Genomic DNA, 26676 nt, shown 5'->3' with positions numbered 1-26676 from the left:
TTTATATACAAATTGACATGGAGTCCATCCCAGGCAGCTTATGATCTAGGCTTAGCACTAAAGGATGCTGACTGTGGCACGGATGGAAATGGCTGGAAAACACATAGGACCCCACCCTCAGAAGAGATGCTGATTGCCATGAACCTGCTGTGCTAATCCCCACCCATATTTCTTCCCTTTTGACCCCAGCTGCAGCAGGTATCAAACAACCTTGCAGCACACCTGCAGCCAGGAAGAGCCCTGGGGAGCAGGAACGGTGGGCTAGACCATTCTGAGGTTGCCTCTGCAGCTCACACATGTGTGTCCTGTCCCAACATCAACCCAACCTGTTGCCTCCTCCTCAAGGCTCAGCTTGAACTAATCCACCAGTAATTCCTTATATACATCTCCTTGGAGAGAGGATTTTGTAGGCTCTGTAAAAGCCATGAAAGTAGCTCCAGCCTCCAGCTTCTTGGCACAGGGGTTGTCCTTGGGAGTGCAGGAAATGTGCAGCCACCATGGAAAGCCAATTCCCTGCCTACTGAACTTCCTCTGCTGGATTTATGGCTGAAGCTGCCCAGACTGCTGCTGCTCTACCAGGTACACCCCTGTGGCTGAGGATGGGGTGGTGGTGTGAGAGATGGAAAGCCCCAGGCTGGGGGCTTGACTTTGGATGGCTGGACTGTGTCCCAGGGCTCCTGTGTGTCACTTGATGCAACTTGAATCCTTGTGGTCAAAGAGTTTTGTAGACCAAGCAGAGAGGCTCTCAGGGCCTGTGTGGAGCTGGTTTTAAGGGGCTTGCTCACACAGAGTAAGGTGCACACGGAGGGAGGTGACATGCTTCCTGAAAGGCTGTGTGGCTCTCAGCTCTCCTCCCTTGCCTATAAGTACTGAAAAACTAAAAACTTCAGTAGGTAAAACCTGTAACTGGCAGATCATCTTTGCTTTCTGTTGCCAAAAGACCATTGAGAGCTCAGGACAGGCCCTGTCCTCCCTCCTGGGGACACCTGTGAAAGTCTTGCCTTGTCTGTCCCAGCTCTTTTCTTGTGCTCCCTCCACACTTCCCCAGCTCACGAGCAGTTCTGGGGATGTGAAGGGAAAGGACAGACTTTATTCCAGTTCCCAGAGCACAGCCGTGCCTTGTGATGCCCCAGAGGGATGCACCTAGGGCTGGAAGAGCAACAGCAGTAGGCATTGGCAGGGTGCAGCTCTCAGGCTATGGGCCAGCCTGTCATCACAGAGCCTCCTGGGCTGTAAATCCCAGGGGTGAATTCCATGTGGATAATTGCTTCTTTGCTTCCTGCAGAGCAGCACCAAGGCATCTGTTGCTGCTTTTCTGCTCAAAATCTATTCATCTGCAGACTAAAATGAGAACCAGCTGGTGGTTGTTGGGATTTATTTTAGAAAAAAAAAATCTTCTGTAAAGCATTATTCTGTTTTGAGTTCCTGTTTCCTTTCCCATCTGCCCAAGGAGCTGGGTTTGTAGGTCTCCCACTGCCTGCATGTCCTCGCTCACGGCATGGCTCCTGTGTGCTGGGTCCCAGTGTGGCTCCAGTGGGAAAGGCCAGGGTTACATTTCTCCCCAGACTGTGCACAGGGGATCTTGTGCAAACTCTTTGTTAGTGGGGTATGTTTTCATCTGCTTATGGTTTCCCTCCTCCCGAGTTTCCCGGATTTGAGCGAACCCAGAAATCTCAAAGCAAAACACCACTGAAACTCCATCTGGTTTCACATCAAAACAGCACTTCCCAGGCAATCCTCTGCCAGAGCTTCAGGCTCTCTTGCAGCCTGCAGCTGTGCATTGTCACTGGCACCAGCACACAGTGGCTGGTTTGGTGGTATTCTGCACCCACAAAGCCTCTGCAAATATACAAAAACACAAGGCACAAGGCCAGCTTTCAAAAACTGGGCAGAGAAAGCTCAACAACATTGAGCAATCTCTGGACTGTAATTTTTACACCTTCCTTTGTTTTCTGTGTTTGATTTTATGAGAGTACAAAGCTCTGCCCTTTTTGTTTAAAATGATAGGCCAGGTGTTGCTCTAAGTGGCACCAAAATTGTCTACATTTACAGGTTTTGCAGAAAAAGAATACTTCTGTGCCCTCTTTTTTGTTTTCTACAGATGTCCTTCCTCTTTCTTCAGTTGTTGGCAGCTATGTGAAGGATTTCCTCATTGGGTTTTTAATATTTATTAAAGAAATTGTGGCTTTCAAAAAAGATTCATGTTCTTTTGTAACTTTTAAGAGTAATTAAAATCTCTTTCATAACACAGCACAATTCGTTCAGATGTATTTCAGTGCTTTCAGAGGTATTTTCTGTTCTTCCTGGGCACTTTTCATATTTTTAAGACCAGAGGGATCTTTATGATTATCTGTTCTGACAATAAATCTCACTCAATAATTTCTGCTCCAACATTTCTTGAGATACAATGCATCTTTGAAAAAAGGCTGTTTTGTCTTCAGTTCAAGGTCTCAAACTGCGGAAGCTTATCCCATTCCTACATAAATGGTTCTAATAGTTAATGGCTTTTGTTAAACAGTGCTCCTATAGTTCCTCTGAATTTGTTTGGTTTCTAACCACTGCATCAAATTATATTCCTGGTTTTTTTCTCTACCTGATTAAAAAAGCTTTTTTATTATAATTTATTCTGGTACTGGTAATTACAAATCATCTTTTGACCTTCTGTGGGCTAAACTTGGGTTGACCTTCTCAAGATTCTTGCTAGAAGTATGTTTTCCAGATGCTGTGTCTTTCTTGAAGCTCTTCCCTGAACTCTTGACCATCCTGTGTTGTTTTTAAACTGTGAACACTGACATGAAGCTACACATTCTCTTTTGATACAGCAGAGTGGTTTCTGCTGCTGCTGTTTCAACAGCAATGTATACTAAGATAATGCCACATCTCTGCTATTGCAGGACAATTTTGTGCTTTTATGTCCAAGAATCACATTTGTTCTAGCAATAGGATCGTGTTTTACTTTGTACCATGACCCTTGGGTGGAGTCAGATTTTAACCATCCCTTATGGACATGCTGTTTTGTGAGGGACTGTCTTCCACTGCACCCATGTAACCCTCACCATCCATATGACTGGTCCAAATCTGGATGCATTAACTACCATAATGTACAACTTAATTTGTCATGTTGGACAGGCTTTTAGGTGGGCCTGTGCATCTGAGCATGCTCCTTGTCTTTCCAAGCTCACCATTTTTGTGTCATAGTTAAAGCTACCTGCTTTCCATGAGCAATACTAATGCTGTGGATTGCTGCTTTCATATGGCAATGTCAAGCAAGGCTGTAAAATGACTCCTGGCATAAACATATTGATAGAGCTATCTACAGAAAATAAACTGTGATGTCACCAAATAGGGGACTCTGTTCTAATAAGACCTGATACCATAAAAGGATAAGCACCTTTCCTGGAGAGAAAGTGGAATTTTTGTCTCTGCAGATACTAAAACTGAACCAGACAAGTCCCTGAACAACCTCACCACCTAATCACAACTGTTTGTGCAGAAGCTTGGATGAGGTGACTTCCAGAAGTCCCCCCCAACTCCAATTTGCCTGTAATTATATAATTGTGACTAATTAGGTCACTACTTTTAATAACTGTCACTGTCCTCTACAGTCACCTTTCTGCATTTCACCCTGTTCTAAAGACAGGTTAACTGGAATAGGCCCTTCAGATTTAAATATCTATTGTATCAAATCTACTTAAAGAACTGTGTTTATGGATGAAGTAGAGAGCATTTCATTATCAGGTAATCCTGCTCATGCCAAATACAAAACAGAGGTGCGTTCCAAAGATGTATTTCTCTGCAGGCTGACAACGTTATGGTGGGTGCCTGCTGGAAGTGTGTCTTGGGGGCTGACACTGGGGTGCTGCAGAGATTTGTCAGGGGCCTCTTTCTGGCACTCTGGCCAAACAGAGGCAACCATAGCCTGTGGCTGGGCTCCTGTTGTCCCTGGAGCAAGGCTACCGGGCTGGCAGCCTCCAGGAGAGGTCACTCCTGCCTGCCAGAACCTGTCGGCACTGCCTCTTCCTAGGGCGGATCCGTACTCTCACCTCTACAATCTGCAAAGCACGGTGGGCAGGAATGACATCTCTTGGAGGTGGAGAAAGGTGCTTCTCCTTTTCTTTTCAGTATGGCTTTCCCATTCTGGAGTCATCCAGCAGTATCAGGAATGTCAGGCATATGACTGGCCTCAGATTTCAATAAAACCACTTTGATCAAGTTCATTTTAACAACAGAATATTTCCAAATCATTCTGTATTTGATTTGTCCCCCTGATCACAGTTCTTTTCCTAAGTACTGTGAATAGCCATTCTCAATCTCCTGTTTTATTCCAATTCTTAATGGTGGCTTTTGATCAAACACCATTGTTTTAATTTGGACTGGAAGTGATCTCTGAAGGTCGCCTGGTCCTTCCATCCACTCAAAGCAACACCAACTGCAAAGCCACTCAGGGTCATGTCTGGCTGATTGCTGAATATCTTCAATAATGGTGAATTCACAGCTTCTCCAGGAGCCTCTTGCACTGCTTCATCAGGGTTTGTTTTGTGTCTTAATAGCCAAGGAAAATTCCCTTGCTCTGTCCTTTGCTGAGTCTACGTAATCCTATTGTTGTGCTCTTTAGTGAGATATTCTGAAGTATTTCCCTATCAGCTTTTCCTTCCATTTCCCATTTTAGTCTTGCTGCCCTTCCTGAAATGTCTGAACTAACAGAGCCAAGCATGCACTTACTGTACTCGGGGAAATCTGGGGCACTACAGCTCTGCAAGTGTGTTTCCTATTGAGAAATGTGCTCTGGTGCTAGAGCAGGAGGCAGCTGGAACCCCTGGCAGCTCCAGAGGGGCCTCTGGGGTGACACGGGGGACCATATGCCCAGGGCTGTGCTTGTGCAGCCATTTACCCACCTCTGTGATGCAGCTGCTGCTTGGTTGCTGCTGCCTGAGCCAGGCATTGTGCTCTGGCTCCCTTCCCTGTTTGTTTTCTTCTTTGTGGGTTCAGTTGTTTTGCATCTGCAAAGCTGAGTGGGTGGTATGTAGTTTCTGTACGCTCTGTTCTTTTAGTGGGTTTGGTTTAGTCTGTGTTTTTAAATGCAGGTAGTGCTTCTCAGAAGGAACATTACTGTCATGGAATGGCATCATCCATCTAAATACCTGGTTTAGATTTTACACCAGAAAATCTGATGAGATACAAGCTGACATCTTCTTTTCTTCATCTGGTTAGAGGAAGTCACGATGTTTTCTCAGGGAAATCTTTATTCAAAGATCTCAAAATATATAAACAAGTAGATACTTCCTCTGCTTTCTTTTGTCAGGCTGTCAGAATTTTCCCAGGCCACACTGCTTTGTGTTTTTCACTTATTATTCCTTCTTCTGGATGACAACAGAGAAATGAGTTGACAGGCAGTGGTATCTGAGGCAGAGATTGCTCTGGGGAGACAAGTGCTCAGCTTTAAAGAAAACTTTGCTGTACTTTTGGCAAGGCTGGATCAGTGACCCTGCCACACAGCAATGATGACTTTTGTCCAAGGGTATTGATATTGCTAAAATATACAAAATGCCTGAAAGAGCTGGTCCCTGGGACTGTCCTTTGTGGATAGGAAGGTGTGCATGGCTTTTTTCCAAGGGGTATAGGCTGGGCTCAAACCTGAAAACATACGCATAGGCTGACTTACTTATAAAGCCAATCTCCTGCCAACAATACAAATAGTATGTTGCATTCCTAACTCCTGAGTGTAGGTCCTTACCTTTCTTCTGCTCTCACACTTTTATTTCAGCAATATAAAGTGCTGAACCAGTAAAAGGGCTGGCTCAATCTACAGACTTCTCATCAGTTTGTTTTGTTTAGATCCAGTCAGGAGTCTGAAGGCTGAGTGCAGGGAAATGACTTGGACAGCTGAGGTCTCTCTGGTCTGCAACTTTCAGGATCAGACCTTAGCAAATCACAGCACCTGACTCTTGTTAGATGGGAGCAGGAAGGTATGCCTCCAGCTTGCATGGTTATATTGTGTTGGTTTGAGCTTAAAACAGCAAAGGATGGGGAGCAGTGGCTGGAGGGGTTGTGCTAGTGTGTAACATGTCTGTGTTGACTGGAGACAGCAGGGAGAGGAGAGCTTTAGCCATGAGATGGAAAGGGCTTGACTCATGGGTCCTGTGTTTTAGAAGCTCATGATAAGCTGGAAGAGTTATAGGATGTGAAAAGAGACAAGAGTGAGGAGTAGAATATGAGGGTAGAGAGCCTGAGATGGGAAAAGCTGGAGTGGTACAGACCCCTTGAAAAGGGAGGGGTCAGGCCAGTGAAAGATTTTGTGTGTTTGATGAAATTTGTGATGGCATCCAAGTTCTAAATATTAACTGTGCAGCCAGACACAAGTGACATGCAAGGAAGCTCAGGTCTGAGGACTGTGACTTGTCCACTTGCCTTGTCTCTTCTACTTGTTCTTCCTTCATCTATCAGCCTCACACTATGGCTGAACAAAGCTGGTGGTCTCCTACCTTCTGACATGTGTCTTCTGTAGAGAGCAGGGCCTGCTGCCTCCCCTGCTTGTTCCAGGGAAGGACTCGTCATTGCTGTGAGGCACACTGGAGCATGTCAGGCATCTTCTGAGCCAGGCAGCATCCAGTCAGTTACGGCCATGAGAAACTAGTGACCAACAAAGGGTGGGGGAGTTATGAGGATGAACATGAGGAGTGTGGGCAGGGAGGATGCACTGTGTGGTTTTGGTTGCTTGAGGTAGTCAGGGAAGTACCCAGCAAGGTGCTGTGTACACTGCCTTGCCAAAATCCACAACAGCTGCAAGTGTTGTCTGGGGATCATAGGCATGGCCTAATCCTCTTTAAATTTGAGCATCCCCTATGGGACTCCATGTAGGAGGGAGTAAAAGCCAAAGGTACACATGTTCTCCCACCATGGATGTGAAGCCACAGAGAAATGTTCTGTAGCCTCATACAAAGGTTACTTGGCAGCTGTGTTCCTATTAGAGGTGGATGTTGTGTTCAAAAGTCAGAGCAGAGTAGTGCACCTCCCCAGAGAGTTGCCTTGCCTGTTCTGGAGGTCTTGGGTGTGTTCTGCTGAGCCCATGCTGCATGGTGTGGGGAGTCAAATGTGCCATGCCTCATGTCCTCTGGAGCCTGTACTGAGGGCACAGAGTTGGACCACAGGTGTAGCAGCAGATGTCTGGCAGAGGGTCCCTGGGGTCCAGCACTGAACAGTGGTGCCTTCCTGTAATGCCCAGGTCAATCCTTCACGGGCTTTATTATTTGCAGGCATAAGAAACACCTTCCTGATGTGGACTCACAGCCGGCTGTGGTTCATGGCATTCATCAGCCTGTTATTGTTATGACACTGATCATGTATTTCCTTCTCTCACCCACTGCCTGTCCAAGGGGAAGCTGTGATAATGACAGGTCTACTTGTTCTTTGTCACAGAAATTGGGTATAATTGCTCCATTTTGGCGGCTTTAAGATGTGCAGCAAGGGAACAGACAGGGTTCTTTCTTAAGACATCAGTCATCTGAAGCATTTGGTAGATGGCACATCAGAGCGGGGAAATGACTCAACCATCTTTGTTAAAAGCAATCGTTCAGCTCTGGGAATAAAATTAGAGGAAGAGAGCTGAGGGAGGTGCAGGAGGGGAAAGGACACTTGACAACAAAAACAGATATGCTGCATTCTGTGTCGCTGTCATAGCTCAAGAGTTTCTTCTTGCTAGAGCTGTATCTGAATCATCCCTTCAGTCAAGGAGCTGTTCATCAGCCAGCCTACCCAAAGCAAAAAAGGGCAAGGTGTCCCAGAGGGCAGAGGAGGTTGGTGGGTGCAGCTGGGCTCAGCACAGCCACTCTGCTTCTGTCAGCAGCATGAGGATGCGGGGCTGAAGCTCCTTCATGAGTGACTGCAATAGTGTAATTTCTGTGAGGACATTGGGGTGAGCTCAGTCCTCTCTTCTGAACCTCTGGGATCCCTTAGAGAGGTGTGTGGAAATGAGTGCTCTGATGTCTGCTTAGACTTTATATATCTCTTGTTTTCAACTTAGTGTTGAGATCTCAGCAGACGAACCCCAGCTTCCCAGCGCTGTCTGAGCCAAGATGGAATCTTATTAGTGGAAAACCTTTTTAAGGGAAGTGAGGATTGCCAGGGAATTACATGGTCTGATTAAACTGGCTTCCTGTTATTGACTGACATGGTGTATTGGAACCAGGGTGGCCTCCAGGTTAGCCCTCTGCCCAGGGAACCTCTAGCTGGTGGTGTGCTGCTGAGTGCCTGCAAGGGCTGCAGCTTTGCCCTCCTGTCACAACATTTGAAACATCCTAACTGGGAGCCATTCCTCCTCCTGTCTGGGCTCACAGAAACCTAGATGGGTTGCTCTTGCCTGCCAGTGAGTCTTTGCAGATCTTGTGTGACAAACTGTTTCACGGCAAAACAAGCTGCTTCTCAGTGGGCGTAGCAGGGACTGGCTTTGTTTGTTTTTCCTGCTGCCAAGGCCTTGCTTATCTAACCTCCATTTCAGTTCTGTTCTGAGTGGAAATATTCTTATTTATGCAGCTGGGGCAGAGGTCCTTTTTGTTTTAACTCTTCTGAGTTTGAACTGGTGAAAGAGAAAATCTCTCATTGTGGCTCTGTCTTCTTCTGGATGAAATGTGGTGCCTGATACGTGGGTTGTACAGATGAGCATAGGTCAGTAAATCTGTCCCGTGGTCTGTAATGAGCCACAGTATTTTCTTCAGTGCATTTACACATCTACTTAATTACATCTAGTAGAAATTAATTTGGGCCTTCTTGGTCTGAGTCACCCCCGCCAGTAGCATCCAGAGGCTTCAAACCTGACACAAGTTATACATAGGAACCAATCCCTGCTCCAGAGAGAACTCTGAGGTGTAACACAGTAGCTGAGGGACTCCTTGAAGAGCATCCTGATGTCATCTCAGTGTGAGTTTGGAGCCCATCTCCTGGGATGTCCTTGCTTGGGCACATCTATTTAGGCTATTCTGCAGCTGGTCTGGGGGCTGCTCGTGAGGAGGCAGGTCACTGAGCACACTGTGCTTGCAGCAACCCATCCCATATGAGAAGCTGTAACCATATATCTAGGAGACCCTATCACTTTGTCCCAGTGCCTCTGTCTTTACTCTGGGTACCTGCATCCCTGACAGCCAACAGTGGCTTGGCAAGGACAGTGCTGTGACAGTGGGGACCTGATGGTCTTTGCACACTGATGGGCCTCTTTGATTGTGGGAACTAAACTGACTGGGTTTTCTGTTATACAGAAGGAACTGTGTTCTTTCTAATAGAGAATTCACAAATTTGCAGAGTATCTGATGACTCCTACATGGCCTGCTGCAGTGTGAGAACTCCACGGCCCCAGTATTGGGGCTGTACCCAGTACTGTGCATTCCTTGGTGATACTGTGAAAACATGCAGAAATGTGATTTCTTATATATTGCTTCCTTTTATAGTCTCTCAATGCACTACTCTGTGTTTTTGTTTAAATACTCCAAGCTCTAGGTTTGCTTTGTTCAGCACAGTCTGTTCAACACAAAGGAAAGTCAGTCATTAGTGATTAATTGGAGCATGCTTTCCTTTCTTAGCTGGGCTTTTATGGACCATGCAGGTGCCTATTTCCAAAACAAAGTTTGCCTCTGTGGCTCCGCTCTGAAAAGCACCTACCTGTGCTAGGTTATGATTCCACAGTAATTAATGAAGGGTTGCAGAGCTGGTCATTGCTGTCTATTTAGTGTAGGCCAGTGTGTTTCTAAATACTGTGACAAATTGGTTAAGGGAGCACATGTACATGATTTGCTACAGCTGATGAATGACAGTAACAGAATTACCCTGTCCACTTGCATGCCCAAAAGGTCCTGATAAGGCCCTAATGACAGCTCTCCTGTTGTTTGTATGAGAAGAAACTGTAATTTTTGGGAGCAAGCAGAACTAAGTAGAGCTTGTTTCTGCAAGCTGAGTAGGAACTGAGTAGGAATGTTCCAATACAGCTGATGCAGTTAGAAAATGTATATGTGTTGAAGTAGAAATGTTTCATGTGGTTTGACAAATTTCACTTGTCAGTCTCATGTTGGATAACTTTTGGATTACTTGCCTGTTGTATCACATGTTTGATCTGGGAACCGCGCAGAAAAAAAGCTGCTGAGGTCTGCCCAGGAATTGCTGCCCTGTGGTCAGTCCTGCATCCTCTGGCTGGCTGAAGTGAGACTTCTTTTGCTCCTTAGAACCTGGAAATTTGATTCTTGTGTGAGGCTGATGTGCCTCCCAAATATGTTTGCCATCCTTATTCAGTGCTGAGCAGCCATGATATTGGAAAAACACCAGATATGGTCATTTTACTCAACAGCTACTGAAGTCCTGGCCTCCATCTAATATTTTGTATATATTAGCATTTCTGAAATAACATCTTACAGGATTTCAGCTTTATAGGAAACTTGCAAACTTTTTTAATGCCTATTTGAAATTACATTTCAAGCTATTGAAAATGTCTACAGAAAGGAAATCCTATTAGTCAGCTAGCTTGAGACCTGACTTCCACCTTATTGCTGCTGAAATTTTGAGCAGATGTGCCTGGAGGTGTTGTGACAACCACTATACTTTTAGATAGCAGTTGCTTTTATTGCTGTTTAAAATATAATTTACACTGAGATTTACTTGCACATAGGCTACAGAGGCTCATCCAGTGGAGATGAAGGGCAGAACAAGTTTGGCCATTTCTAAAATTCTTTGCAAGAAGGAAAATTGTTTTACAGGTTCTGATAAGATATTGGTCTGTTCTGTCTCTACAGAATGAGTTTGAAACTCAACAGAATCAACAAAAAATAGTGCTATTATTTTCTGTATTCAGGAGATGCTCCTTTCTTGGCAATTTGGTCACAGGTATATTTAGGGCTTGGATAAAACCCCACCCCAGAGAACCAAAACCTCTAGTGAAGTTTAATTGTCGGCTGAAGAGACCCTATGACCCAATTCTATGTAGTCTTATCAAACATGGAATATTATGCCTCTAAAGCCTTGGCATGCCTACTGCTTCATTTCCATGTGGCTTCACAGGATATTGACATTGTAATACCTGTGGGATGCTTGAGTTTCTCTGTGTGCAATTTTGCTGCCCATAAGTAAACAGAGACTGAGATCTTAATAAAATAACTTCCAAGAACTGGAGTCCTGTAAGAAAAATGAAAAACTTACCCACACAATCAGTATTTACCTTCTAGATCAAATGTCAGGTCAGGCTTGGAGTAAGGTGTTAAGAATTAAACTCCTGACCTAGGGACAGGACAACTGGTTTTGAGTCAGTTGCTCTGTCATCAGTTTTATGTGAAAATTTGGGCAAACAGTTACATTTCACCTATTCTTGGCTCCTCATTTCCAAAGTGGGGGCAGTAATATCTTTCTGTCTCACAGGCGTGGGAACACAGTACAGCTTGTGAGGCTTGGTCATTACTGGTTTGGAAGTAGGACAAATCCACCTGTTCTCCTGATTTTACAGATGGCAAAGGCAACGTGGGGAGCTGGCTTTGTCGTAGGCTGTGCTAGAAATGATGGACTAATCAGTGTAGTCTGGGAATAGCATGTTCTGATGCCAGATCTCTGCTTTGGCTATCCTCTTGCTGTCTCTGCTGTGCTTGGCTTTGCATCTGAGGTACAGAGGAGTTTCACCTGGGGGGAGTAAATGGATGTAAAAACCTCTAGTTCTCTCCTTTACCAGATGCATTTTTTTCCTGGAACTGTTAAAGATTAGCTCTGTCATTAGACTCTCCAATTCCTTTAAAAATGATTTGTTTTTGTTTTCACATGCTGACAACATGCTGATGCTTGTCACTTGACTTGGCTGCGTAGCACTTCCCATGACCCCAGTGAGATATTTTGGAAAGGATATTAAAACAAGCATAAATTGGCCCTGAAGAAGAGCATGTTCAGTAAGTGTGTGTTGCAAGCACTTACGTCAAGGAAGCTAGAAATCTGTGCAGAACTTTTCTGTCCCTGAAAACCTTGTCATGAGGTAATTTTCTGAGGTGCTGACTGCTGACACAAAAAGACCTTGATGCTGTTTATGGAAAATCTGGTTGTCTTTCCCTCTAGTACTTACATCACCCTCATAGATCCCAAATAGCCTTGTTGATCCTACATATCAGTGGAACATAGGGAGCTTTACTTACGTATCTCTCAGAGCATTGCACATCTGCCTGGTACCACACAGCTTTGGGTTCTGCCACATAGTTGGTTTGCCTATTCAAATGTTACTGACAAAGCTGCATGTGGTCAACAAAAGTGTGTCCATTTTCATCACCGACAAAAGTCAATGAAAGAATAATTAATGCAAAGATATGAGAAAAATTAAATCCAGAAATATGTGCCTATTACATTTTTTTGCTCCACCTTACCAGATTTTGTTTTAATTTTGCCAAAGACTGCAGTAGCCAATTGCTCAAAATGATTGACTAGTTTATGTAAAAATAAGCAGATTGTTCTGTCTATCTATGGCTGAATGTAGACTGATCCATTTTTTGATGTTTCTGTAACAGGATGTTTCATGTTTTGCAGACTGGGTTCCTGTGCAGAACTGGCTAGCAGTTACTGCTGGGTTTCCTAGTCCACCCACTAGGGCAGAAGATATTTTGGTATGAGAGACACCAAGACCACATCCAAGCCTCCTTTGGCAAAAGCTGATGCCCAAGTGCTTCAGTCACCAGGGGGTCTACATTAGGTTTTGGTGTAGAAATTAGGGAAGGCTTCAGAAGAAGCCTGAAATACACAGGGAGCATATCTGATGGTTTCTTGATTGGGACCCTCTAGGAGGAAGGGTACTTAGGCCAGATAGAAGTTCCTGAACCTGGGATTCTCTCCTACATGATGAACAACCACTGCTGGGGCTACTCTGACTTCTGTTTCTGCTGAGGCTGCTCCTCTTCATTTCCAGCAACTTCAAAGGTCAAGTGGGTTCCATGGCCAGGTGCTTAGTTCAGCCCAAGTGGTACCGCCTCTCTTCTGTAGCCAAGGAATAGCTTCTGTTCTTTTGGGAATCCAGCCATTCTGTCTGGTTCTTTAGGCTTTTGTAGAAAATGCCTCCCAAGGGAAATTATTTGATTTCCGCCTAATAAAACATTTCACTTAATCTGAAGCCAAATGTTTTCAATTTGCCAGATATTCCAAAAGAAGTAATTCTCAGGGGGACTCATAACAACACTTCCCTTTTTTTCCCTCCTGTTCCATGACAGAACAGAATTAATTAACTAGTGCCTCACCTCCTCTCATGCTAAAGGTGAAGTGGCAAAAATGGCAGCACTAAGTGCCCTTGCCTTGCAAAATGTGCTCAGGCTGAGGGAACCTCTGGGGACAGTGATACAGGGGAACTCTCCAACCCTGAGGTCAAGCTCATATTTGAATGAGTCACACCTGCCTGTTTGCTTCCCAGTGAAAAAGCAGCCCTGCAATAAGAGAGGTGAGTGGTTCAGAGGTTCAGGACTGACCTCTGACAAACAGATGAGTTTCTCAACACCATCTGTCCTTTGGGTACCTTTATCTCTACCCACTGACAGCTGAGCTGCTCCTTTCACATGCCCTGGGGCCACTGAAGTGTTCCTTCTTTCGAGTTGTCTGTCTTGCTTGTACAGTATGGAGGACCAAAGTTCCTGCTGTGGTGACAGTGACCTTCCTCCAGGCACCACAGAAAGTGTCCAGGGAAGGATTGTGAGCTCAGTTACATCCCTTCCCTGCAGCTGCTGCCTCTGGCTTTCTTGTTTTGAAGCAACTCTGCCTGCAGGCACGATGCCTGTCTGTGTTATGGGGACACCTTCACCTCAGTCTCCAATGTCAAATCTGTGATTTCACTCATCAGTCTTTTCTCTCCTGATCTGTCATTTGGGCTGTGATAACACCCCTATGCTCCTCAGCAGGGCTAAATGAGGGAAAGGAGGGACAAACTGTCTTCCAGCAAAGCAGGAACATAAAGCTGGAGCTGCAATTGCAGTTAGAGAGCACATAAAAGCCATAATTTCTTTGCCAGTGCACAGCCCAGAGACAAAGCCTCTGCAAAGCCCTGCTGGCAACCATCCCAGACAGACATCTGTGTGGCACATCCCCACAGGGGTGCAGAGCAGAGGGGATGATATGTCTCTACTCTGCAATTAAGGCTCTCATTTTGTCACTTTTATTCCCTTCTTGTGGAAGTCGGTACAACTGAACTCTGCTTTTCCCAGCTCCCACCCTCAGTGCAGAGCTTTATGGTGCTTGGGTGCTCCCTCCCTGCTCCACAGAGCAGCTGCCACCACATCCCCCTGTCCCCACTACCCTGGCTGGGTGACCTGCCACTCTGCCTGCCTTCAGCTGAGTGATGGACTTCCAGTGTTCCTGCAAGGCACTGACCAGCACAGGACCCTGCTTCTGGGAAACCACTGCATGCAGCCTTGCTCTGAGGCACAATGCAAAGGATTTAATTTTGTGTGTTTTCCTTTTGGGGCTGTCCAGCCTTTCCCAATTTCTTGTTATTTATTAGAGAATTTTTGGATGAATCCTCTCTTTCTATGTCTGTGATTTAAAGCACTCTGCAGGCACCATGCTATAACCACTTGCCTGTCCAGCTCTCCTGTTCCACCTGATGCTGTGCTGCCAGGGCACACCAAAGTGCTGAACTCTGAGTAGATGGGCTGCACTGATCAGCTATTCAGGTACCCAACAGCTGATTCTGGGATGTTATTGATCTGTTGTGATCCTACAATTTCACAGCCTGAAATCTGGACAGACTCTGGGAAGGAGTCAGGTCTGCTGCCCTTCACTGTCCCATTACACTAACACATGTTGTAGGTTTTCTCTCTTCTCATCTGCAAGATGATGTTGCACATCCTTTATCCTTCCTCTTTGTATTCTCACATACGAAGATCATCTCCAAGCAGAGCTGTATTTCTCAGAATCCTAAATGAGGAGTCACCAGGCAGAATGAATCACTGGTGCAGTTTTCCATAGCTTAATCTAAACTTTTAGGGCCTGTTTTCATTATGATTGCTTACTTTAAGTGGTTTCTTCCTTCGTGCTGAAATCAGCAGGATTTCTTGTTCACTTGGGTGGAAGATTTTTAAAAAACATACAGGTTGTTTCAGGTCAAGGTTCAGTTAGCGGGGTGAAGAACAGGAAGAAATGCTGGGCAGGTAAACAGCTGGTGATGAAAGCTGGCGTCAGGTAACCTTCCCTCTGCTGCCTGTTCTTTTGTGTCACTTAAACATTTGAGTGATTTAGTAACTTCTGTGAGCTCCAGGCCGATGGGCTGGCATGCAGTAGGGTGGAGAGGTGACATTCAGTGGGCAGCTAAGAAATGTCATGTCTCTTGTGGAAATGTGAAGATTTTGGAGAGCAGGTAGGTAGATACAGTACTGTTCTTCACATTTCCTTTTCCAGTAAATCCTCACTCGGGAAATGGAATAACTTCACCAGACCATCAGAGCTGAGTACTCCAGAAAAAGCATTTAGGTGTTTGAAAGAACCCAAGGACCTGGTACCCTTCCCTCACACATCACAAAATGGATTTCTGTGATTTCTCAGGAAGTGTACAAGGACGCCATTATGTCATGTAGAAAGAAAATTAGAAAAACAAAAGCTCAGCTAGAACTCCATCTGACCACTGCTATGAAAGACAATAATTAAAAGTGTTTTTATAAGTACATTGGATGGAAGGTGGGAGGAAACAGTATCACCAAAGATGAGGAAGAAGCCCAGGTACTTAATGCCTTCTGTGCCTTTAAGGGTGGTTATCCTCAGGGCAGCTGGTTCCCTGAGCTGGTAGACAGTGGCAGGGAGCAGAATAAACCTCCTGAGATGCTCACAAGTCATTGGGACTGAATGTGCTTCATCCAAGGGTACTGAGGGAGCAGCAGAAGGGCTTGCTAAGCCACCCTGCATCATTTATTAACTGTCCTGGCTGACTGGGAGGGGCCCACGTTACTGGAGGTTGGCCAGTGTGATGCCCATCCACAAGATGGGCCAGAAGGAGGATCCAGGGAACGACAGACCTGTCAGCCTCACCTTGGTGCATGAGCAGGTTATGGAACAGATGACTTTCAGTGTGATCACACAGCATACACAGGAAAACCAATGGATCAGGCCCATCTAGTGTGGGTTTGAGAAAGGCAGTCCTGCCTGATCAACCTGATTGACTTTTATGACCAGTGAATGAGGGAAAGGCTTTGGGTGCAACTAGCAGCTAGACAAGAGGACATAGTCTCAAGCTGCTCCAGGGAGAGTTCAAATTCAACATCAGGAGGAGTTTCTTCAGAGAAATTGGAATGGACTGCCCAAGGAGGTGGTGCAGTCACTGTCCCTACAGGTGTTCAAGAAAAGACTGGATGTGGCACTTAGTGCTATGACCTAGTTGAGAAGGTGGTGATTGGTAAAGGTTACTCAATAATCTAAGATGTCTTTTTCAACCTAATTTATTCTGATTTCTCAGCATCACAGATCATTACTTTTCCCTCCTGTCCCTTCTGCTAAAACAAACCCAGTCCCTCTGCAGGATTTCTTAGTATCATGGCCAGTCTGACTTGAAAAATACTCTAGAACTGAATCTTTCATACCTACTATATTGCATTACCTTTTCCCTACTCACATCTTTCTCTTTTTTTTTCAGGTTAAGCTCTTCTCACATCCATTAAAAAAAAATCTTCTCCTTATTTTTGCCATATTTGCAGACTTAGGAGCATATCTGTTTGTTTTTTTTGTTTTTTTTTCCTCAGCCAAATGGCAGATAGAGCTCAATTCTGAGAGTCTGGCTAGAGTTTGTTTCTCCTCTCTGAATTGGCACTTTCATAATGTTTTACTAGCAATGTGCTACACACTACTAAGTGAAAGTATCCCAGAAAACATCACCCACAGATCCTATCCAGAAGGATTGTCCCTTCTGTCCTTCAGGGCAGGATATATTTTCTCAGATTCTGTCAAGAAAACTTTTGCAGAATAGCTTTCCCCTGACTACCACAGACTTGACTTTTTCAGGTTTAGCTGAGGAAGGCTTTGACCCTGCCAGATCTAGGGCAAGAGACCCCTGGGGATACCAAATCAGGTCGTGGACCCCCACTGCACTTGTGCCAGAGTACTGGTGAGTCAGTTTGGTTACTGTGTTCCCCAGTGATCTCCGTCCTACTTTCTTTCCTTCCTTTATCCTTTTTTCTCTGTTCCTTTTCTCATGGCAGAAGAAGTTCAGCCCCTATTTCTTCAGTTAGTAACTTTTTTTTTAAATTCAGTTCAATCTTCCCACACTGCAGAGATTTTTTTCATGCTGACTGTGATATTCTGTATGTAGACCCTTCTATTTCTGTAACCCTTGAAAGTGTGGGTGAAAATGGTAGAGTATATTCAAATATGTTGAGAAAGCATATAATAATAAAAAGCCAACAAATGATTAGCAGAAAATTCAATGTTCTAACTCTCAAAATGATTAGATAATAGAGTAGGTCAAAAATATGCCTGCCCCACCTTATTTTCCTTTTTTTTTTCTTATGTCCTATTTCTGTAGCTTTTAATCCTTATAATAACTAATCCTTTGGGAGTAAGGCTGAATCCCTTGAAACTAGTGGACTTGGAAGGCCTGTAGCTTTTCCCTTTCCTAAGGCAAATGCTAACTTTACCAAACTGCATAATCTCTGAGAATATTCTCTCTGGCAGCCTATATAACCCATAGGATCTTCCAGATTGTTATTTGCAGTAGAAATTTTTGAGTGCAAAGGCTGTGTTTCAGAGGGAATGAGCCCTGGTTTTAAGCTGAGATTCATGGGTGATGAGTAAGAATTGCTCTTGTACATTATCCCAGGAAAGTGCATGCACTCTTAGATATTTTTTGTGAGGGAGTAGCATCTCTGTTCTAGTTTTGGCCATGATACAGCTATTAGTCTATATGACCTCACATGGTTGTTGAGGGTGGAGGAAAAGGACCCTCTGGCTTAACAAAAGAAGGGTGTACCTTCTGGCCAAAAAAATGTGGTGGGCAGGAGGGGAGGGTAAGCTGTCCACCATTCTTCATTGTCTTGGGTTCTGTGGTGAGCATTTTTGCATGTGAATCACCCTCTCTTTTGTGTACTTTTGTAATAAACATTGTCAATGTTACTGTTTTTTTCTTATACCATTGCTGTTTCCAGTAAATTGTTCTTATCTCATCCCATGATCTTCATCTTTTGTGTCTCAATTTTCCACTCCATCCCACCAGAGCAGGAACAGGGAGGAGAAGGGGAAGCAGGAGAGTAGCATGTGATTTGAGAGAGTCTCAGTAGGGGCACTGAACTGGGGAGTAGCATTCTTAAACCGTGACAAACACACAGGTGAAATGCAAACCAAAGGAGAAGGGGAGTAGAAGTCAGGCAGAAGGAGGCTGGTTTATGAAGAATAGTGTAGAAAAGGGAAAACTTCCCACCCAGTTTAGCAAAAAGTAAAAGAGCTGAGCTCTTCCCAGATTTGCAGGTGTACCTGGGGGTCTGGCAGGACCCCATGGGACAGCAGCTGTTACGGCTTCCTCTTTGGCTCTGTGTAGACTCACAGCTGGAAAAGTCTCATGGGTTACTGAGGCTCCATCTGCTCCCTGTTTGTACTGTGATATGCTCTGTGGGGCCATTCGTGCAATGGACCTGTTGAAACACAGAGTCTCTGCAGATAAAACATCCCTTGTGACTCGGTGCCTTGTGCTATACAGACCAGGCACAAAGCTGCTCCCTCTTGCCAAAAATCTCCACAGGATCAGACCTCCTCTGGAAATACAAAATGCTCAGGTGTTTGTTTGTTACAGCTCTAGGCTTGAAAAATACTTCTTCTCAGAGTGTGTTGTCTTTCGGGATCTGACACAGAGGTGTGAGTCTGTACATGGTGTACCACCTTCTACAATATTTACCAGGATCTAGAAAGCTAAAAGTCTTAGAGGAAAAGTTATCCTTTCAGAGAGACTACCCCAGACCAGGCAGCTGTCAGAGATGGGGCTGAACTTGCCAAATTCAAACTCTCATACAGGTCTTTGTTATTGCTCCAATGCAGTTGTATCTGGAAGGGGGCTCTGGGCAAGTTCTGCTTGCTCAATCTTATTGAGATCAAAATTTTCACATGCCTGTCCAAACTGTGGCCTGAAATTCCAGCTCAGAGCCTGGCTCACAACCCAGCCCACCCAGGGAAATGGGAGTGAAATTCCCAACAACTGTAGCTGCCCTGAACTGCCTGGATATTTATTGGGTTCTCACACACAAAGTGGGTTTCTTCCCAGAAAAAAACCAAAAACAACAAAACCCCAAAACAAAACTAAAAAAAAAAAAAAAAGAAACAAAAAAAAAAAAAAACAAACCCCACTCTTGATCTCTGCACACTGCACATTTTTTCCTCCCAAAACAGTCAGATGTAATTAAAGCATGACCTGGTTTGTCAAAGCCTTTGTGAACTTGAGCAGACCTGGCCTTCAGTGCAGCTTGCAATGAAACCCTGGAGCAGGAGCTCTAGCCTGCTTCCAGCCTGGGTTTCACTCACCAGCTGGGATCAATGCAGCCCCAGCCAGTTGGGTTTAATTGCTGCAGACGCCATACTTTGTGCAGTGGGATGCAAAGAGGAAAACAGGCTTTCAACTCCTTGTGTTCTCAACAGGCAAACACGAAAGGGGTCCATGGCTTCAAAGGGCAGAGGGTTTGGATGGGAGTCCCAGGGAATTTGCAGGGGGAATTCTGGTGGAGCAAGGTTTGGGTAGGGGCCAAGAGCATTCCTGGTGCAACACTGTTGACGTCAGCGCCTCATGCATTCAGTGTCGGATCCTCATCTGTATTTCCTCTTGAACTCACAGGGCCTGGCATCTAGTTTGTGCTTTTGTTACAGCAGCTGTTACTGGTCTGGCTGCCTCAGTAATTTCCCCAGTGCCTGGAAAACCTACCCACGAGCCCATCTCTACAGCTCTGTGATTGCTCTCTTAAGCACACGATTCCCAGACTGGCTCCCTCTCCACAGACTAATTCATCTGACTAATTATCCTGTTCTTGGTGCTAGTTTGTTTTGAATGCAGAAATTTGGTCATTTCAATTTGTTCTATTCTTTAAAATTCCAAAGTCATTGAACAACAATGAATAGAAAAAGCCTTAATTCAAATTCAGCAGCGAGCAGAGGCAGCCTCTCTGATTGACCTGGCATGCGAGGCTGTCTTTTCTGAAAAAGTGAGGCTGTGGCACCAGAAATTCAGCTGCTTCAGAGAAGTCAGGCAGAAGGCTCCCCTTGTCCAGTACTGCAGCAAGCACTGCTTGCAGGTGCTTTCTTGAGCAATATACAGGTACATTATTGGGAGACTTTTTTCAGTGTGAAAAATGAAGCAAAACCACTGACTCCTAGAAAGAAAAAATGGACTTCCCTTAGTGGAAGTAGATTAGAATACCTTATCAGTGCAGTGCTCTAGCCACAGTGGCTTAGACAAAAGCTTTGTCATTGAGCCCATCTTTTGTTTCTTCAGAGTACAGCACAAAATACCATTAAAATAGGCATTGGCTAGCACCATGTTTGACTATGCAGAGTACTTCTGCTGTTTCCATAAATCTCTGCTGGATACTTTTGCATTCCTGTGAGCACTATTTCTCAAACAAGATCTCAAGACAAGCGCTGTGTCTTTCAAATTCCTGAAGAGCTATGTTTTAATTTGAGGTCATTAGGGATGCCTAAATGATCTCTTACATGGGTATGCTTATGTCTGCCCTCTTCTATTCCTGCTCATCTGCTTCCTTTTGCTTGTAAACAAACCTTTTCTCTAGATCCCTCTCTGTTTTTACATGGATTTTCAAATCTTTCTAGTTGCATCTTTATAAATTTCAATTTTATTTTGATATTTCTTCTCAAAAAAGATAATGAAAACTGCTATTTCAGTGTAAGTGGTTGATTTTGTTCTTAAAACACCAGCAAAGGCAGTTTGCCCTGTTGTCTTAAGTTAGGACTTTCTGAAACTCTTACCTTTTTTTAATGTCAGGGATAAATTAGGTGCTTCCTAGTTCAGATACCTCTATGCTGAAAATTACTTCTTATGCCAGATTTCCAGCTGCTGCATTTTTGCTCAAATGAGTATTTTGAAATTATCTGGATGAGCATTCTTATCCCAATATCACCTACTTTTAGGGAAACCTGTTTTATGCCTCTCTAAGAGTAACTCAGACATTCCTGCTTTCTAGAAGGAATATGATTACAATGATGTTTTGATTTCATGGAAAGTAAGTTAAAGCTAAAATTCCCTGAAGGAGCACAACAGATTGGCTCAAAGTCCATGAAAACCTTGTTATCTTAAGGCAGCCTTGGAATGAAGGATGAATGATCTTTTTGCTTCTGTCACCTTCTTGACTCTTTCTTGAGGTCAGAGCAATCAGGCTCCCACCTGGTGTTGTTTAGTGGCATGACTCAATCATGTTCCCTGGGGCAGTTCTGTTCCAGACAGAAACCACCACAGCTTCCGTCTCATGGATCACATCAGAAAGTGAAGTTTGAGGGAGAGATGGAGTTCATTGCCTTCTGATCTGTAAATGAAAGATTGCATCACTTTCCATTTACCTTAAACATGCTGGTTTAAAAGAGATTGTTTTATTATTAATGTAAATTATTAGCTCAGGCGGTTGCCTTGGTAGGTCTCTCTTGGGTTTCTTCTCCAAAACTCTGTGAGATCCAATGTGACTTGTACACAAAATATTTGTGTGGTTAACTGTAGAGAGAACCTGTGAATCCAGAATCAGAAAATGGTGGGGAAAAAGAGCAGTGAAACATGGTCATGGAAAAATGAAGAGAATTCCTATGAATGGAAGACTTCCTATGAAAGGCCACACAGTATTACTTGCTTATCCCCATTTGTCTCCCTGGAAAGTTTTAGATTGTGCTGGAATACAACTTTTTCACATTCTTTTCTGTCTATCAAGTTATCCTCTTCCTCTGTTCCCTTTCCCCTATCTCTAATATCTCTATTTGAGTTAAAGCTGGACAAAATGGGAGAGATATTTGGGTTCCCCACTCCTCTTCCCCCTTGATCTCTTATTTATTTGAGTAAATGTTTTGTTTTATTGATGCACATTTGCCAGAGAAATGCTGGGCTCAGCTCCAGGCAGTCTCATTTCCATTTGAGATATTCCAGGCCTAAACGGCATAAACTTGCACAGCTAAATATTTTGGAGAAAGGAACAAATCTGTGTCACCAAAAAGCTCTAAATATCCCTCATAACTTAGTATGTGCAGAAGAAGAAATATCACACCATTTCTATGGAAAGTCTTGGATCAGATTAGGAAAGGTTTATACTTAAACCATGAGTCATTGTGATCAGCATAGCATCTCACTTAAGTCTGATATCAGAGGTAAAACACCACCATACCCAACTCACTTCTAACCCCAGGGCACTGAAATGCCAGTGTGCTGGTGACTTCTGAATTCTGTAGGATCCCAGACCCCTCCTAGCACAGATCAGCCTCTTTCACTGAAGATCAGCATCTTTATGCTGTTTCCTGTTATTCCTCTTCTAATCTTTCAGTACCTTCTATGATCATGGAGAGGAATTATGGACAAGCATGCTTCGTTTGGAGCACAGGCACTGTACTGCTGATCTTTGAGACAAGCATCACCTACTGCTATGAGTGCTGAACCTGACACCAGTGACCTTGTCTGCAAAGGTTTCTGAAATTTCCAAACGTCTCATAGAAGTTGGTGCAGAAGTTTCCCCCAAGTTACCATGACCCATAGGAGTGGTGAACTTCAGCAGAAAAGTAAAGAATACAGATGGCACTGTCTGCCTTGCTTATACTGTTGCAGATAATTTTGATAAAGGCTGCGAACCAGAGCACAAAGTCTGAAAAAAGTACCACAAGTTTGGAGTATCTTCTTTGGACTTTAGTTCTTGTATGAATCAAGCCTTCAGACTGGACATGTCCTGGACTGCCACATGGCCTGGATGTGAAGGCAGTAGAGGAAATGGAAAGCAAATGGGATTCTGGAGAAAGAGGTCAAATTTATCCTCAGTGATGCTGGAGTAACCCAAAATGGAGGATTCTTCACGTCCAAATGCATGAGAGAGACAGTGACTGGCTGCCTGGTTGTGCTTGCTCTGTCTGGCAGTGACTGGAGCATGCTGCATCCTCCACTTGCCTCCTGCTCATGGTAAAAGTTTTTAGAGCTTCTCTCATTGAGTAAGAGCAACACGGTATTTAATCAGTTTCTGGTCAGCTGGCACAAGGCCTTGAAGTGGTTTGGGAGAGGGAATGCAAACACTGCATACCTGCTTCCAGCCTCTGCCCAAGATGCACTCAGTCACACCAGTGCTACCACTGGGTTTGTTTCTGGGCTACAGCTTACACAGACGTGCAGTATCTTTGCATCCACCCTGGCACAGCAATGCCCTCAGTTTAGCTCCTCAGTTCGTGGGAAACTTCTGAAGCCCGGTCACATGCAAATAAATATTCCCAGTGCATAAGAGGGAGGAAAAAGAGAGAGAGAGAGGGAAGAGTTAAGGCAAAGGCTTAACTGGCTGCAAATGGCAGAAGTGAACCAGCACTGCGTTGTCTGGATTTTTCTATCAATCTTGTTGTTGCTTTTGCTTTCCTTAATGCTTCAGCTTTATGAAGATCAGTGTTTATTTATTACTATTTAAATAATTTTTTAATATTTTCTAACTCAATATTTTGATGGGAAATAGATGCTAGTTTAATTTCTAATTTTATTTATTGGAATAGAGATACACAAACATTGAGCAATTACACATTTTTGTGCCTATGTATTTTTCTTTTAGCTGAGCACCTGATGGAGGAAAAAACCAAACTATGAAAGATGTAAATAAAAGTTCTTTTCTTCGTCCCTTCTTGCAAATTGTTCTGTAAATAACTGTGATTGGTTTTAGACTGGAGGCCAGACCTTGACCACTTAATCAGTGGATCAGCTGTGCCTTTTCCCCAGCATCACTTGTGAGCACCTGGCATATTCTCTACGTGGGACAGGCATGTGGCTTGCACCTGGGTTTGGAAGTGACACAGCAATAATCTTGCTCTTCCCCCAGTGGTTTGGAGCACAAGAGAGAGCCTGGTGGAACAACACAGCTAAGGTGACTCCTGCTTGGGCACCCGAGGTCTTCCATGCCTTCCACTCCGGGAGATATGTAAGTGACAGACAATGTTGCCTCTGGGGTACCAGGTGATCACTGCCATGTAGCAAAGTCCCTGTGTCAATGGTCAGTAATGCAGATGAAATGTGGAGTGGTTTAAAACTAGCTGCTGTTATTAAAGGAGATTAACATTAGCTTAAACATATGCTGGTGCTTTCTGAAAGAGATGTCCTTCTGTTTGCAGACAACAGAGTTCAAAGTATGCTAATGAAGGGAGGTGGTTTGGAAATTTGTGACATCTTTCTGAACATAACTATACCCTGATTTCTCTCATTTTGTATATTTGAATTGAGTGAAGTTTAAGGAGTTTCATGAAGATAGAATAAATGAAATCCCATTAGACTGAAGCAGCCTGGGTACAGGCAGAACACATTTCAATGTATGCTGCCTTTGCTTGCCAAAATATTTCTTTCTTCTAATTGGAAAAAAGGCAAGTTCCCCTGTAGGACAAACAGCCTGCTTGAGTCATGGCCTCTGGGCCAACAACAAACTTAATGGGTTTTCTGTTAGGTATTCAAAATTCCTAAATAACTGACTCGAAGTGCACCTAAATTCCTTCATAAAGGTTTCTGTAATTTTGATCACTTCTGAATGAAAGCTTCACTCAAACAGGAAAAAAACAGGAAAGCAGAAAGAAGAAAGATGGCAATAATGCACATATTTCAAATTGAAAGTTAATGCGTGTATTTCTTCATAATTCCTTCCTATTCAGCTGCAGTGGAGCCAAAACTGCAGAGGAGAAGGGGTGAAGGCACATGAACTAAATATGATCAGTAAGAGAACTTTAGGCTAGACTCAAGTTTGGGTTCAGTTAAAACAAAATCTCTTTAGGGTGAGGATACTCAAGGAATGTACAGTCAGACGACAGGACAGACTGAAAGGCTGAAAAATTGGGAAAATGATGAGAAGACTCTTCTTTGTAAGTCTTTGACAGTACTGCAGGTGAGATCATGTTCCCTCTCTCCCACCTGTTCTTGATTTACAAAGGGTGAAAGCTGCCACTACAGTCTGGGTTACAGGCATCTGACTCAAACTCAAGCCAAGCAGCTCACATTTTTAATACTGGTGAACTCTATTTCCTTCTGTCTGTCAGTGAGGTGGTGATGGTCCTGGACATGTTCCCTCCCCAAAATGGAGGGGAGATTTAGGTGGAACTGGCCCCTACTCAGTTTTCACTGCACAACTCCCATGACACAAAAGCAGTTCCCTTTCTGAAGTCTTGCCAGATGCACTGAAGGCTTAAATAGAAAAAAAATTTCTTTTATCTCTTGCAGTCACCCACCAGTTTTAAGCTGTGCAATGGTGGCAAGTCACATAGGGAAGCCTTCCTTTGTTGGCTGAACACGACATGCCCTTTCTGCCTGCACTCAAGATATTGAGTATCCTGACTCAGTTCACTGCCACTGCACTTACCTACTATTTTAGGAAACAGCTCACTAAACCAGAGGAAATTCTTTTGCTCCCACAGTGTATCACTTTTGGAAAGTGACCTCAACATGTGAGCAGCAGAGACTCGGTAAGCTTGAGACACACACCTGCAAAGGGTGCTGGGCCTCAGCTTGACAGAGCTTTATTAGCTTTGTAAAGAGGGGTTTCAAGTATTCCCTCAGGCTCTGGGGTGGGGATTTGCTGTGACAGTCTTGGGATAGAAGATGATCTCTGCAGAAACCTTCTTTGAACTTCTGAAGTTAGAGGCTGAAAACCAGCAAGCATTGGCATTCTTAAAGGCACCAATCTCTGATTGTTATTGACAACTTAACAAGTGAGCGGATGAACCCCTGTCATTTGTAGACCTAGAAGTACTTTCTTACATGTTTCTAGAACTTTTATGAAGTTCCCTAGAATTAATCAGTTTAAAAACTGCTTAGTAAACACTACAGAGTTAAAATTATTTGAACATAGCACACTTCAAACTAAGACTGGTTTGAGTTTTCAAAGAAAAGGTTTGCCAGAAACTGCAAAACAAGCTTTTCCCTAATGTGATAAAACACCAGTCAGCCTCCAAAAAAACAGATTTTCAGAAGTTTCTAGTAATAGCTGTGAAGTCTGAATGTTCCCTTCCACCCTAGAATACATACACCTGATGACTGATAACCTGCACACATTCTGCTCTTTAAGTACTGCAAGTAAACCACATGACTCAAACCAAGGGCACAAGGACATGGCTTCTGATTGGGAAAACCATCCAAGAGGGGGTGTGATTCTCACACATGCTTTTCGGGGAGCTCCTTGATGCAATCTATTGAATGTACCTGACAAGGTAAACAAACATCAAAGAGAGCATTTCCTCAGCCTTTTTCCAGAGTTATACCTGCACCTGTACCCAGGATCATAAGACAAAATCTGACTGTCAGTCCATTTCATCTTCCAGTAAAGTCTACAGGTAAGAGCAAACTATTACTATCTCACTCCAGTTGTGTTTTGCTTCAACTGTAAGGTATGGAGAATTGTTTTTGTTTGCTTTAGCCAATGGGTATAGTTAATTTCTGGGACATTCTATTTCTGAATAAATGAAACTGTTGTTATCATGAGGCACTGAACTCTGAGGAGATGTCCAGCATCTTTGGTTGGTACTTTTCTGCAAAAA

The 26676-nt window shown here is 43.9% G+C and overlaps 1 long non-coding RNA gene across 1 annotated transcript; it reads left to right on the top strand.

The window, feature by feature from the left end:
- LOC135303287 (uncharacterized) lies at positions 1 to 23799 on the top strand. Its single transcript, XR_010364741.1, has 2 exons — positions 1 to 579; positions 22470 to 23799. It is a non-coding gene; the product is annotated as an uncharacterized LOC135303287 (long non-coding RNA).
- The last annotated feature ends 2877 nt before the right edge of the window (positions 23800 to 26676 follow it).

This window comes from Passer domesticus, chromosome 6 (genome assembly GCF_036417665.1).
Source record: "Passer domesticus isolate bPasDom1 chromosome 6, bPasDom1.hap1, whole genome shotgun sequence".
NCBI lineage: Eukaryota > Metazoa > Chordata > Aves > Passeriformes > Passeridae > Passer > Passer domesticus.
The sequence above is the reverse complement of the archived record's forward strand: the minus strand, read 5'-3'. Positions and strand labels throughout refer to the sequence as shown.